Source organism: Lytechinus pictus, chromosome 4 (genome assembly GCF_037042905.1).
Source record: "Lytechinus pictus isolate F3 Inbred chromosome 4, Lp3.0, whole genome shotgun sequence".
NCBI lineage: Eukaryota > Metazoa > Echinodermata > Echinoidea > Temnopleuroida > Toxopneustidae > Lytechinus > Lytechinus pictus.
The window spans coordinates 4370113-4382180 of NC_087248.1; positions in this window are offsets into that span (position 1 = coordinate 4370113).

The window sequence follows — 12068 nt, forward strand, 5'->3', positions numbered from 1 at the left end:
CAAGTGTTTTGGCAAACTGAGGTTACACTGTCGATGTTAGTGACTAGTGTTTTGGCAAGCTGAGGTAACACTGTCGATATTGGTGACTAGTGTTTGCCATGATGAGGTCACACTGTCGATGTTGGTGACGAGTGCTTTGGCAAGCTGAGGTAAAACAGTTGATCTTGGTGGCAAGTGTTTGGCAAGCTGAGGTAACACTGTCGATGTTGGTGACTAGTGTTTGGCAAGCATAGGTAACACTGTCGATGTAGGTGACGAGTGTTTTGGCAAGCTGAGGTAAAATCAGTTGATCTTGGTGATAAGTGTTTTGGCAAGCTGAGGTAACACTGTCGATGTTGGTGACTAGTGTTTGCCAAGCTGATGTAACATTGTCGATGTTGGTGACGAGTGTTTTGGCAAGCTGAGGTAAAACAGTCGATCCTGGTGACAAGTGTTTGGCAAGCTGAGGTAACACTGTCGATGTTGGTGACTAGTGTTTGGCAAGCATAGGTAAGACAGTCGATCTTGGTGACAAGTGTTTTGGCAAGGGGAGGTAACACTGTCGATATTGGTGACAAGTGTTTGGAAAGCAGAGGTCACACTGTCGATGTTGGTGACTATGTTTGGCAAGCAGAGGTAATTATTGACTGGTGTTTGGCAAGCTGGGAGAACACTGTCGATGTTGGTGACTAGTGTTTGCCATGGTGAGGTAACACTGTCGATGTTGGTGACGAGTGTTTTGGCAAGCTGAGGTAAAACAGTCGATCTTGGTGACAAGTGTTTGGCAAGCTGAGGTAACACTGTCGATGTTGGCGACTAGTGTTGGCAAGCATAGGTAACACTGTCGATGTTGGTGACGAGTGTTTTGGCAAGCTGAGGTAACACTGTCGATGTTGGTGACGAGTGTTTGGCAAGCTGAGGTAACACTGTCGATGTTGGTGATGAGTGTTTTGGCAAGCTGAGGTAACACTGTCGATGTTGGTGACTAGTGTTTGCCAAGCTGAGGTAGCACTGTCGATGTTGGTGACGAGTGTTTTGGCAAGCTGAGGTAACACTGTCGATGTTGGTGACGAGTGTTTTGGCAAGCTGAGGTAACACTGTCGATGCTGGTGACTAGTGTTTGGCAAGCATAGGTAAAACAGTCGATCTTGATGACAAGTGTTTTGGCAAGGTGAGGTAACACTGTCGATGTTGGTGACTATGTTTGGCAAGCAGAGGTAACTATTGACTGGTGTTTGGCAAGCTGGGAGAACACTGTCGGTGTTGGTGACAGTTGATAATTAGCGTTTGGCAAGCTGAGGAAACACTGTCGATGTTGGTGACGAGTGTTTGGCAAGCTGGGGTAACACTGTCAATGTTGGTGACAAGTGTTTGGCAAGATGAGGTAACACTGTCGATGTTTGTGACGAGTGTTTGGCAAGCTAGGGTAACACTGTCGATGTTGGTGACAAGTGTTTGGCAAGCTAAGTTTACACTGTCGATGTTGGTGACGAGTGTTTTGGCAAGCTGAGGTAACACTCTCGATATTGGTGACAAGTGTTTGGCAAGCTAAGGTAACACTGTCGATGTTGGTGACGAGTGTTTGGCAAGCAGAGGTCACACTGTTGATGTTGGTGACTAGTGTTTGGCAAGCTAAGTTTACACTGTCGATGTTGGTGACAAGTGTTTGGCAAGCTGAGGTTACACTGTTGTTGTTGGTGATTAGTGTTTGGCAAGGTGAGGTAACACTGTCGATGTTGGTGACTAGTGTTTGGTAAGCAGAGGTAACTATTGACTTGTGTTTGGCAAGCTGAGAGAACACTGTCGATGTTGGTGACAGTTGATAACTAGCGTTTGGCAAGCTGAGGAAACACTGTCGATGTTGGTGACGAGTGTTTGGCAAGCAGAGGTAACACTGTCGATGTTGGTGATGAGTGTTTTGGCAAGCTGAGGTAACACTGTCGATGTTGGTGACGAGTGTTTTGGCAAGCTGAGGAAACACTGTCGATATTGGTGACAAGTGTTTGGCAAGCTAAGGTAACACTGTCGATGTTGGTGACTAGTGTTTGGCAAGCCTGGGTAACACGTCGATGTTGGTGACTAGTGTTTGGCAAGAGGATTTAACTTGTCGATGTTGGTAACTAAAGTTTGACAAGCTGAGAGAACGCTGTCGATATTAGCGAATTTATTTTTATAAAATTATAATTATGATAACGGGACTCTCCCTTCTAATAAGAGCATTACAACAGTGTTTAAGGGTAAATTAACAAACTCTGAGTCCACAACTGTGCGCTATCTAAAGCATGACCCGCATGCACGCATGTCTGAGGATTGGATTTGTTAAAAAACAAATGCAACTCCTCCTTCTTTGCAGCCAAGAGAATCTTTCCCGAATATCACCTATCCCATGAAATGTGGGCTATCTAAAGCGATATGCAGCCATGGATAAAGATCCGTTACCCATAGCTGCCACGCACCCACATCTCATGGGAATAGGTTGATAATAGGAAAAGAAACTCTTGGTTGAAGAGAAGGAGACAGGGGTTCCCAAGAAGGAATTGTATCTGTTTTCTTGATCACCATGTCTGGTAAGTTTCTCAAAACAGAAAAGGAGAACATCTTAATTTGAAATTAGAAAAATCTTATGAACCAGTATTAAAGCTGTTCTGAATGGGAAATTAAAGAAGAAAATCTATCTATTATTATTATATTCTTGCTGTTGGAGTTGTTATTATTACTTTAGCTAGTAATGAATAATTTCAATATTTTCTATTTGACTGATCTAACCAAACTTCTCCTTCTCTGCAGCCAAGAGAATCTTTCCCGAATATTACTATCCCAGGAAATGTGGGCTATCTAAAGCGATATGCAGCCATGGATAAAGATCCGTTATCCATAGCTACCACGCACCCACATTTCCCGAGCATAGGCTACTATTCGGAAAAGAAGCTCTTGGTTGCAGAAAAGGAGTCGCCGGTCACAAACAGATCCAGATTCTTCTCTGCGGCCATGTAGAAACTTTCAGTGGATATCACTCCTCAGAACGTGCGCTATCTAAGCATGACCTGCATGCAGCCACGCCCAGTTAATTAGACATCCTGGTTTGCAGAGAAGAAAATATTTGTACAAAACCAGAAGAATTGATTATATATGACCAAGAGGGATAGGGGCAGGCAGTGAAATGGAAGTGATACTTTCCTAACAAGATGTTTCTTCGGGTGCCAACGTAACATGAGGCCCACTGGAGATTGTTCCATGGAACCGAAAATGACTGCAACTCCCATATTCAGAAGCAGACCTGTCAACAGCCAACCTGATAACACTCCTTAACTGCCCAATGTCAAGAAGGCTATCCAATCAGTTGTTGCAAACCTACTCCTGATTACAATAATTCTCTTAATCCATATAACTTCACTCCAGAGTGAGCTCCACATAAAGTCACGCGAAACTTGACAATTCTCCAATCGAAGATGTCATTTGGGTGCCCACAATAGAGGAAACCTACTGGAGATGGCATAAAACGTCAACTGATTGCAACTCCCATACTCAGGAGCAAGTCTGGCAAGAGGGTCTTGCTACTGATTGCAATCAGCCGAATGTATCATACCACATCACAGAGGGTACCAACTGAGCATAGAAAATGTCAGTTTTCATGTTAGCCCACTATGTTCTTTAAGATGCCCATAAACCTGACGCCACTGGAGATGGATACATAGACCGTCAACTAACTGCAACTCCCATACTCAGTAGAAGGCTTTAAACAGCCAATTTGATTGCATTCCTAACTATAGTCAAGAAAGCTTTCAAATTTGGCTGCTGCAAACCTACTACTGATTGCAATTAGTCTCTAGTCTCTTGCACCCTAACTCAAGAGAATGCTTAAAACTTAATGGACGGCTTAACTGCAAAATACCTCACGAAACACTAGTATAGATAATTACACAATGGAGATATGGGTTCAGATAAAGTTTGAGGTTAAGTTGGATGTGAAGTTATGATTGATGTAAGAATTGATCTTTAGTTACGTAAGAAAATGGCAATGTTAGAGTTAGTTTATAGACGATTGTTAAGAATTGTGATTAGTATTTAATTTGGGGTTATGGTTTCTTATGAGATGGGACATTTTGCAGTTGTTTTTTGCTTGTCAAACAAATATCAACTTCCAAACCACTGTCTTTGACAACTAGAGCATTGTTTCTTGGGTGCTCACAAGGCATCAGTGTGCTTTTGGGTAGCAGTTCTTAATAGCCACAACACTGAAAAACCCGAGCACCGGGTGGATCACATTAAATGCCCAACAGTTGCCGGCGCAGAGCCGGGCGGTGTTCCTGATCCATCCACAAAATCTGCACTTTTCATCTTACCAGCTGCATATAGCAAAGATGTGATTGCAACTCCCAAAATCAACTGTAAGGACCCTAAACATCAGTCAGAAACAATCTCTGAACTGCGAACAGATACAGAGACAAATCCTGGTTGATGTTTAGATGACCTACAACTGATTTGCATTCACACCTAGTTAATGCAGCCGGTCCATTGCTGAAAATTGATTTTGCGGATACGGAGCTGCTTGCTAGTCACTATTTCAGTGTAACAAGGGTTGATTTTGGATGGTGTACACAAGGTTCCATCTTTTGATATAAAGGTGTTGCTGGTGAAAACATAATTTGAATGGTCTCAGATCATCTATATTGTCAAGAAACTAGTAAGATATTTCATCACTTACTACCACCTATTTAAGAATAGTGTAAGCGATGAAACACCTCGTCCCTTGGCAATATCGATGACCAGGCAAGCCCAATTAAGCGTACACCAGCAACACCTATATGTCACAACACAGTGCCTAAGAATCAACTGCTCCATCTTAGCTAGAGAATGAGTGATCTTTGGACCTCATTGCTTGCCAACTTAGTGCCATATTTCCATTAGGGTATTCCTACTCCTTGAGACAGATTGAAAGCCTTATAACACTCCTTGCTTGCCAATGATGTGTTGAAGCTTGGGGCATGATCCTCTGGCTTGCCATAAGTCATTGCTCTTATGAACATCCCACAGAAATGCATTTTCACATAAGTCGAAACACAATGGAGTAGGATTTCCTTATCTTACCTCTGCCCAATCGATGAGCAAGCATGCCAGAAATCCATAGATATGATTGTGGAAATAAACCAATGACCAGAGGGTCAAGTATGCAGCTTATGGATGCCAGTGCCTGGTTTCCTCTATGATCTTTAAACAGAGTCGTTGGTCTCAGCTGAACATATAGTACCTTCAAATTACTTTCAAATTAATTCCCTGCTGTTAATGGAAAAGAAACACTCAGATTGCATTATCAGTGAAAACGCTCACACTTTAGCACTGGTAGATTGACTGTGGCTTAAAGGCGGGTAGGCAAAGACTTGCATTCCCAACCTGCTAATGATTATATTTAAGAAGACCTTCTGATCTTGAGAAGGCAAATCCAGAGAAATATCTTTACCTTGATGTACTTTCCCATTTTAATTTCAGCTTCCTACATTACAGCTTTTCCATAAATCTAAATTTCCATTTTGCATAAAAGTAATACCTTCTGATCTTCTGAAGGCCAACATTGGGATACTAGCCCAAAATTGATGCACTCTTTACATTTACTTTCTGCTACATGATGGTGAGTCCTTGCAAGTCCCAAGGATGGTGTTTGGGAATTACCTTCTGATCTCAAGAAGGCAAGCAAGAAATCAATGTGCTTCAGGTTGTCAATGCCAATAATTCTAATGGTATTTCAAAAATCAGTTTCTCAAATTGCCTACTGATGTTAATTGCGAAATTTCTTCTGATATTATAAGATAACTAAGAGTTTTACCTAATGTTTTTATGATAAAGTTTAAACTATGAGTTAAAAAGAGCTGGAGGCAGCTTGTTTGCTTTAGGCGTCATAAAGCAGTGTGTTTCAGTGTGACAGCTTGTTACATTGTGTTTCAATAGTTATTAATCCGGTTTGTGTATTAAATTAATTTTGATCTGAGAAACGTTTTATCAAGACGATTAAATGGTTGAGATTGACGGGATCCGATTAATGAAAAGATGATTTGCAAGTAGAACTATGACAAGAAGTGTTCTTATTCAAATTGATGTCGAATTGGATTTAACTGAGTAATTGAGAAATATGCCTTGATTTGGTTTGGACTGTGGTAGTTATAGAGGATTATTGCTGAAGGCTTAAATTAAAGACGTGTCTGGAGCATCTTTTTTTTTCATGTCTGACACTGATGCATTGGCACTTCATTCCTCAGACAGTGACAGCTTTTCAGGGAAGTCCAAAGATGTAAGTGAAGAACTTCCACGCCAGCTAAAGTTAAAGGATCAACCATAAGGTGTTAATAGGTCTAGATCAAAACACCAGCTCAAAACATGGATTATCTGGATTTTCTGTTAAAAGCTTGTGAGGATAGTTTCACTTTGGGTCTTAAGTTACTTAATCTTCCTTTCTGCACCTAGGAAGAGATCCATTATGAAAAATTGTTAATATCAATTTTGTTGAAGTTGGTAAAAACTATGACTTCTGTTTTCTGATGTTTTCCGAAGTGCAGTTACAGCTCTTACTTTTGCATTCAAGTTGGAAAATATAAGAATGATTTGATAATTTCTCCCCAGCATTAGAGTTGAAGATTTTCTTTACCCCCCCCCCCTCCCTTGAAAATGAGATCAAGCCCAAAGCTACATCACTGCTACACAAATTGTAGTGATTTTGTTTCTACTTCCCCTTATTGTAAGACTGGGTCACCCACATTCCGAAATAAAACATATGTATTAAGCCAGATGTGTGCCCATAAGAATTCATCCCAACTGTAGAAATATTTCCCATTTGCCTATGAAGCCCCCCCCCCCCCCCCATGAAAAAAATTCTGAAGGAAAATAATTAGCACCTGCTCATTGGGATAAGGTCATCATCGTCGTCATCATTGGAAGGGACGATTTCTTCTGGAATGTCCGTTTCTGGTAACACCTCATCATCTTGGTAGTTGTAAGGCTGTGATTGTCCAGGCAGTTCCTCAGGGACACTGCTGGCTTCACTGATTGGACGACGTCCTGTCTCAGGTTCTTCATCGGACTCAAAGACTTCATCGCTGTACCTGTACCTGCCATCAATCTCCTCATGGATACTACTAGGTGGCCGACTTGGTGTCTTTGAGGGTGGTAGCGGACAGGAGGCCACTGAGGATACTGCTCGGCTTGATGAAGCCCGACTGTTGGTTGCTGTGTTGGCCTCCTCATCACTCTCTGGATGGAAGTCAGGTTCATAGCTAACTTGAGAAGTCTTGCTTGTGTGATTTGAAGACTTCCTGAGTGATTTCACGGAGGTTTTCGATGGTTGTTTTGGAGGACTTGGTAGACGGGTTTGGGATTTATCTGAAGGTTCTGTAATCGAGTTTAGAAAGGAAAAATTGTAAAAAAAAAGGCACTGTGCCCAATGTGTTTTAGGTATTTTTTCATATATGCAGGTACTTCTTATTGAAAACATTCTATTCCAGACTATCTCTTGTTATTTATATATCTCTATCTCTTTCTGTCCTCTCAACATTGTGATATCTGCAACTAGGACACTTCAGATTCAAGTAAACTGGTATCTGATTTGTCAAAATTATTATTGAAAAGCAAAAATTGTATACAGTTAACTTACTTGGCTTCAGTGTTTTTTTCTCATCAATGACGAACAGCCCCTTGTTTGTCTTCTCGTGCTTTGGAACCATCTTCCCTCCAGTGCTATGCCGGCGCAAGTTATTGGAGTTGCAGATTCTGCCTGGTGGAGGGATTGGTTTGATCTGCTTGATGATCAGTGCACCGTCGCTGACTGAACCCTGGTGATGATAGTTACCAGGTGGCACCACTGATGGGGTTGGAGCGCCATCTCTGGTCCTTGCAGAGGTACTTCCTTGCTGGAGGCTGACGCGGCTGATGTTGCCCACGTGACTGGTGTTGCTGCAACTGGCAGAGTTGGCATTTCGGCTGGCAGCAGTGGAAGCACGACTGGATGCTCCTGACCTTTGACCTTCAAGTTAGAGGGAATACCGATACAAATACATTTAATTAAATTTTACTACATCCATGATCACAGGTAAAGGTAAAATACGGTGAAAGAGAACAATCTTATAACTGTGATAAAAATGTAAACTACAATCATATCTGTCTACGAATTGGTATTCGAAATTTTACAACGGTTAGTTTTAACCTTCAAAGTTATTATGATCTTCTTGTGTTTTCGTAGAATTGACGAAAAATAAATATGACTACATGTTTATCTAAATTCGTGTCAAAGAATATATAATATTAGAATAAAGACATGGATGTTTGATTTTTGGATATGAAGTATTTACTTTCGAGATTCAATGTGTTGTGATTTTGTAAGTGACTAACAAGGCAAGGGTATTTACGGTAGTAGGAGTTCTTCAAGATGACAGGAACTTGAATTGTTTCATTTGACACAGAATGATGAGCGAGCCTGAAATTGTTTCATTCAAGCTAAACTAACCTTGACTTGATGGGGATCGGTTATGTATATTATTAAACCGGGCGACACTGGGTGACTGTGTCCTTGGTGATGCCGGATCCTCATTGCTGGGATTATACCGAGCTGAACGACGACCCCCTTGGCGGCTGTTGGGTGTCGGTGGAGGGCGAGGAGTCGGCACACGGTGAGATCCAGCCGCGGGATCGATGGGTGGCAAGACAAGTGGAGTGCTGGTCTGGATTGGAGAGCTAGCTGTTTGTCTAATCTGATTCGAGTAATCATGATCACGGGGTAGTGCTGTGATGGAGGTTCCGTTCATACTCAGAGGGGGAAGATGGACATTTTGTCGGTCTGTTCGAAGTTTCAAATCATAATACCAGTATATTACAAATTATAAGGAGCTCACATGCTACCACGAGACATTTATTTCATAGGACCAGAGTCCCGTTTCATAAAGACGTGTTATAATAAAAAGTGCAATTTTTTATAACGAATTTACTATCAGCCAATCAGATTAAAGGATTTCCGCAGCTTTTAAATGTTTAATTTAGTAACAAGTGTTATGAAACAGATTCCCGCGGTCGGGTGACAAATCAATTGATAGACAAGAGCAATATTCCCTGCCCATGACGGAAACTTCGCCTTGTTCATAGAACGAGGTAACAGCTATTTCATCTGAAGAATGTCATGGAATCTGGGGCGGTACCGTCACCACATGGAAAAATATACAGGCCTACTATTGGAATGACAATTTTCTCCAAGTTATTGTGTTAAAAAGGTGCAATCGTAAATTATAAGTCACTCATGCTATTATAGGCTACAGGCCTGAATACTTCTCTATAATCCCGTAGACTATTTAATTCTTTTCTCAAGTGCAAGGTCTAAAAACAAAACGGTTTTGAGATAGAAGCATCAAGAGATTATTTTTTTTTTAAATTAATTATTTAGGAATTGTCAATGTTACAACTCCAAAAATATTTAACCTGATAATTAAAAACTAATCATGCGAAAATCCCAAAACGCCTTTATTTTCCTAATCACATATCTAAGTTGCTGCTGGTGTGAAAACAAAAATCTGTAAAATCTGTTAATGCATACACAAATCACACACACGACTTTGGAGTCAATTATTTTCAAATCACATTTCTTAACTTAAAAAAAGTGATTGAGCAGTTTGCTATTTCTCACTCATCAATCTACCCCCAGCTCCATTATTAATTTCAGAATAGAAAAATATTGTTCTATAACAATATAATAATAATAAAATAAAATAAATGAAATCAATCTTTATAAAAACATTAATGACTTTTTCGTCAAGATATATATGAATTTATTTAATCAGTTTCTAAATCAAAATATATTTCATTTTCTTGAAACACATTGATATAAAGGGAATTAAAACAGTCATCTTCCATTATTTTTTTTCCTCGTGTCAGAGGTTTTATATTCATTCAATTGCCAAGTTAACATGTATTAACATCCAGGGTCTTAGAGACAACATCCGAGATGTCGTCTAAAAGAATTTCATATTTAAACACATGCCATATAGAATAACTGTTGTATGGGTTACCTTGAAAATAATTAATCATATACATTAGATTGCATATTGAGCATACACAAGGACTGTATATACATCTTCCATTATGAAATAACTTATTTCCGACACATCTCAGTCATGATTCACCTATTAAAAAGTTGCATATGGATAGACTTGAAAGAGTTGGTAAATGAAATTAATCACAAAAAACATAAATGACTTTTCTACAATTCCAAATTAAATTATAATTGAAACAAGTTGATATAAATGTAATTTCAACAGCTATCTTCAATAGATATGAAATAACTTATTTCCGACACATCTCAGTCATGATTCACCCATTAAAAAGTTGCCACATGGATAGACTTGAAAGAGTTGGTAAATGAAATTAATCACAAAAAACATAAATGACTTTTCTTCAATTCCAAATTAAATTATAATTGAAACAAGTTGATATAAATTTAATTTCAACAGCTATCATCCATAGATATGAAATAACTTATTTCCGACACATCTCAGTCATACGAAATAATCATTGTTTCAAACATTTATTTCGACTTACTTGTCTCTATCTCCCGCTCTGTATCCACGAATCGTTTTGGTGCAACACGCTTGAATTTGGATCGCTTCTTGACTGGTGGAAGGGTCAGGTTGTCATTTCCTGACCCAGTTGGGTCCATTTTTCCATCATGTCCTTGTCTGTTGCTCATGATGATCTCGTAATTTGCAGTTCTTGGTTCTGTATACTTATTCTGGCTCGGCAAGTGAAAATTCTTATGATTTTTCGACAATTTTCTCCTAAAATTTGCCTCTAGCAGCCGACAGGTTTCAGTTTCTTCAGCGTGTGTAGTATTACAGGCAATCTAATGTTTACATACCGTGGATATGGCGATGACGTCATATACGCGCATCGCATCAGCCATGACGTGATAATGATTTGGAAGAGAGAATGAAAAGTTCGTGTGACCTTTAAAAGCGCGCATGTGATGACGTAATAGTATGCATCACGCGTCATTAGTGTGACGTCAATATAATTTTGTAATTAAATTGACAATAATGTAAATGAAGATCGTTATGCATTATCTCGGTCATGAATAATTTTCAATGAATAAGACAAAAATCAGCGTGTTAGTCCATTGGAGAATACAAGATTGTAATTTCATGTACTCAAATTGTTTTCAACATTTTTTTTTTTTTTTTTTTTTTTGGGGGGGGGGGGTCTTCTTAGTGTTACTGAGGGATTAGAATAGTCTTTATTAAGTAAATCAATTGGTGGCAAAATGCATTCCGTGACGATAAGTACGAGTGAATCGGAGGTTAAAACATTACAATTTGCTGAGGACTATGAAAACCAAAGACTTTATACTAAAGTAGTGTACTTGCACCTGAATGATAATAATAATAATAATAGTTGGATTTATAAAGCGCTTTTTGCCAGAGGATACAAAGCGCTGCTATTATTACCCCTGCTTTAGCTCGAGCTACCATCACCGGCGCTCAGTGCATGCAAGGAATTACTCCTGCCGGGTACCCATTCACCTCACCTGGGTCGAGTGCAGCACAGTGTGGATACATTTCTTGCTGAAGGAAAATACGCCATGGCTACGATTCGAACACACGACCCTCTGTTTCAAAGGCGAGAGTCAGAACCACTAGACCACGACGCACCCACATGATCAACTTCTTGCTCTACTAACAATGGCAGTTTGAAATATATAATTACGGTCCTTAATAAAGTATTCCCGAATCATATTTGGGTTGTCCAGTAAGAAACAAAAATCAAGTCTAAGCTTAGACATACCCCGGCTGCCCCTTTGGATATATGGATGTGGATGTACATGACTAAACAAGAGTCCTTATTTTATACTATATCAACGATTTTTATCTTGGGTGGATAATGACGGCAATTACAATACATTATCACTTTGCTCAAGATCTCCATGTCAGAACATGATTGTGTTTTTGTGTACAATGCCTAAGGGTCTCGTCTTTAAAAGATGTGTCAAATATCCAATCAATCAAACTATGGACAGCTAGCAACGTCGTTTGAAAGAAATTCATATTACGTCATCTGAATAATTATGA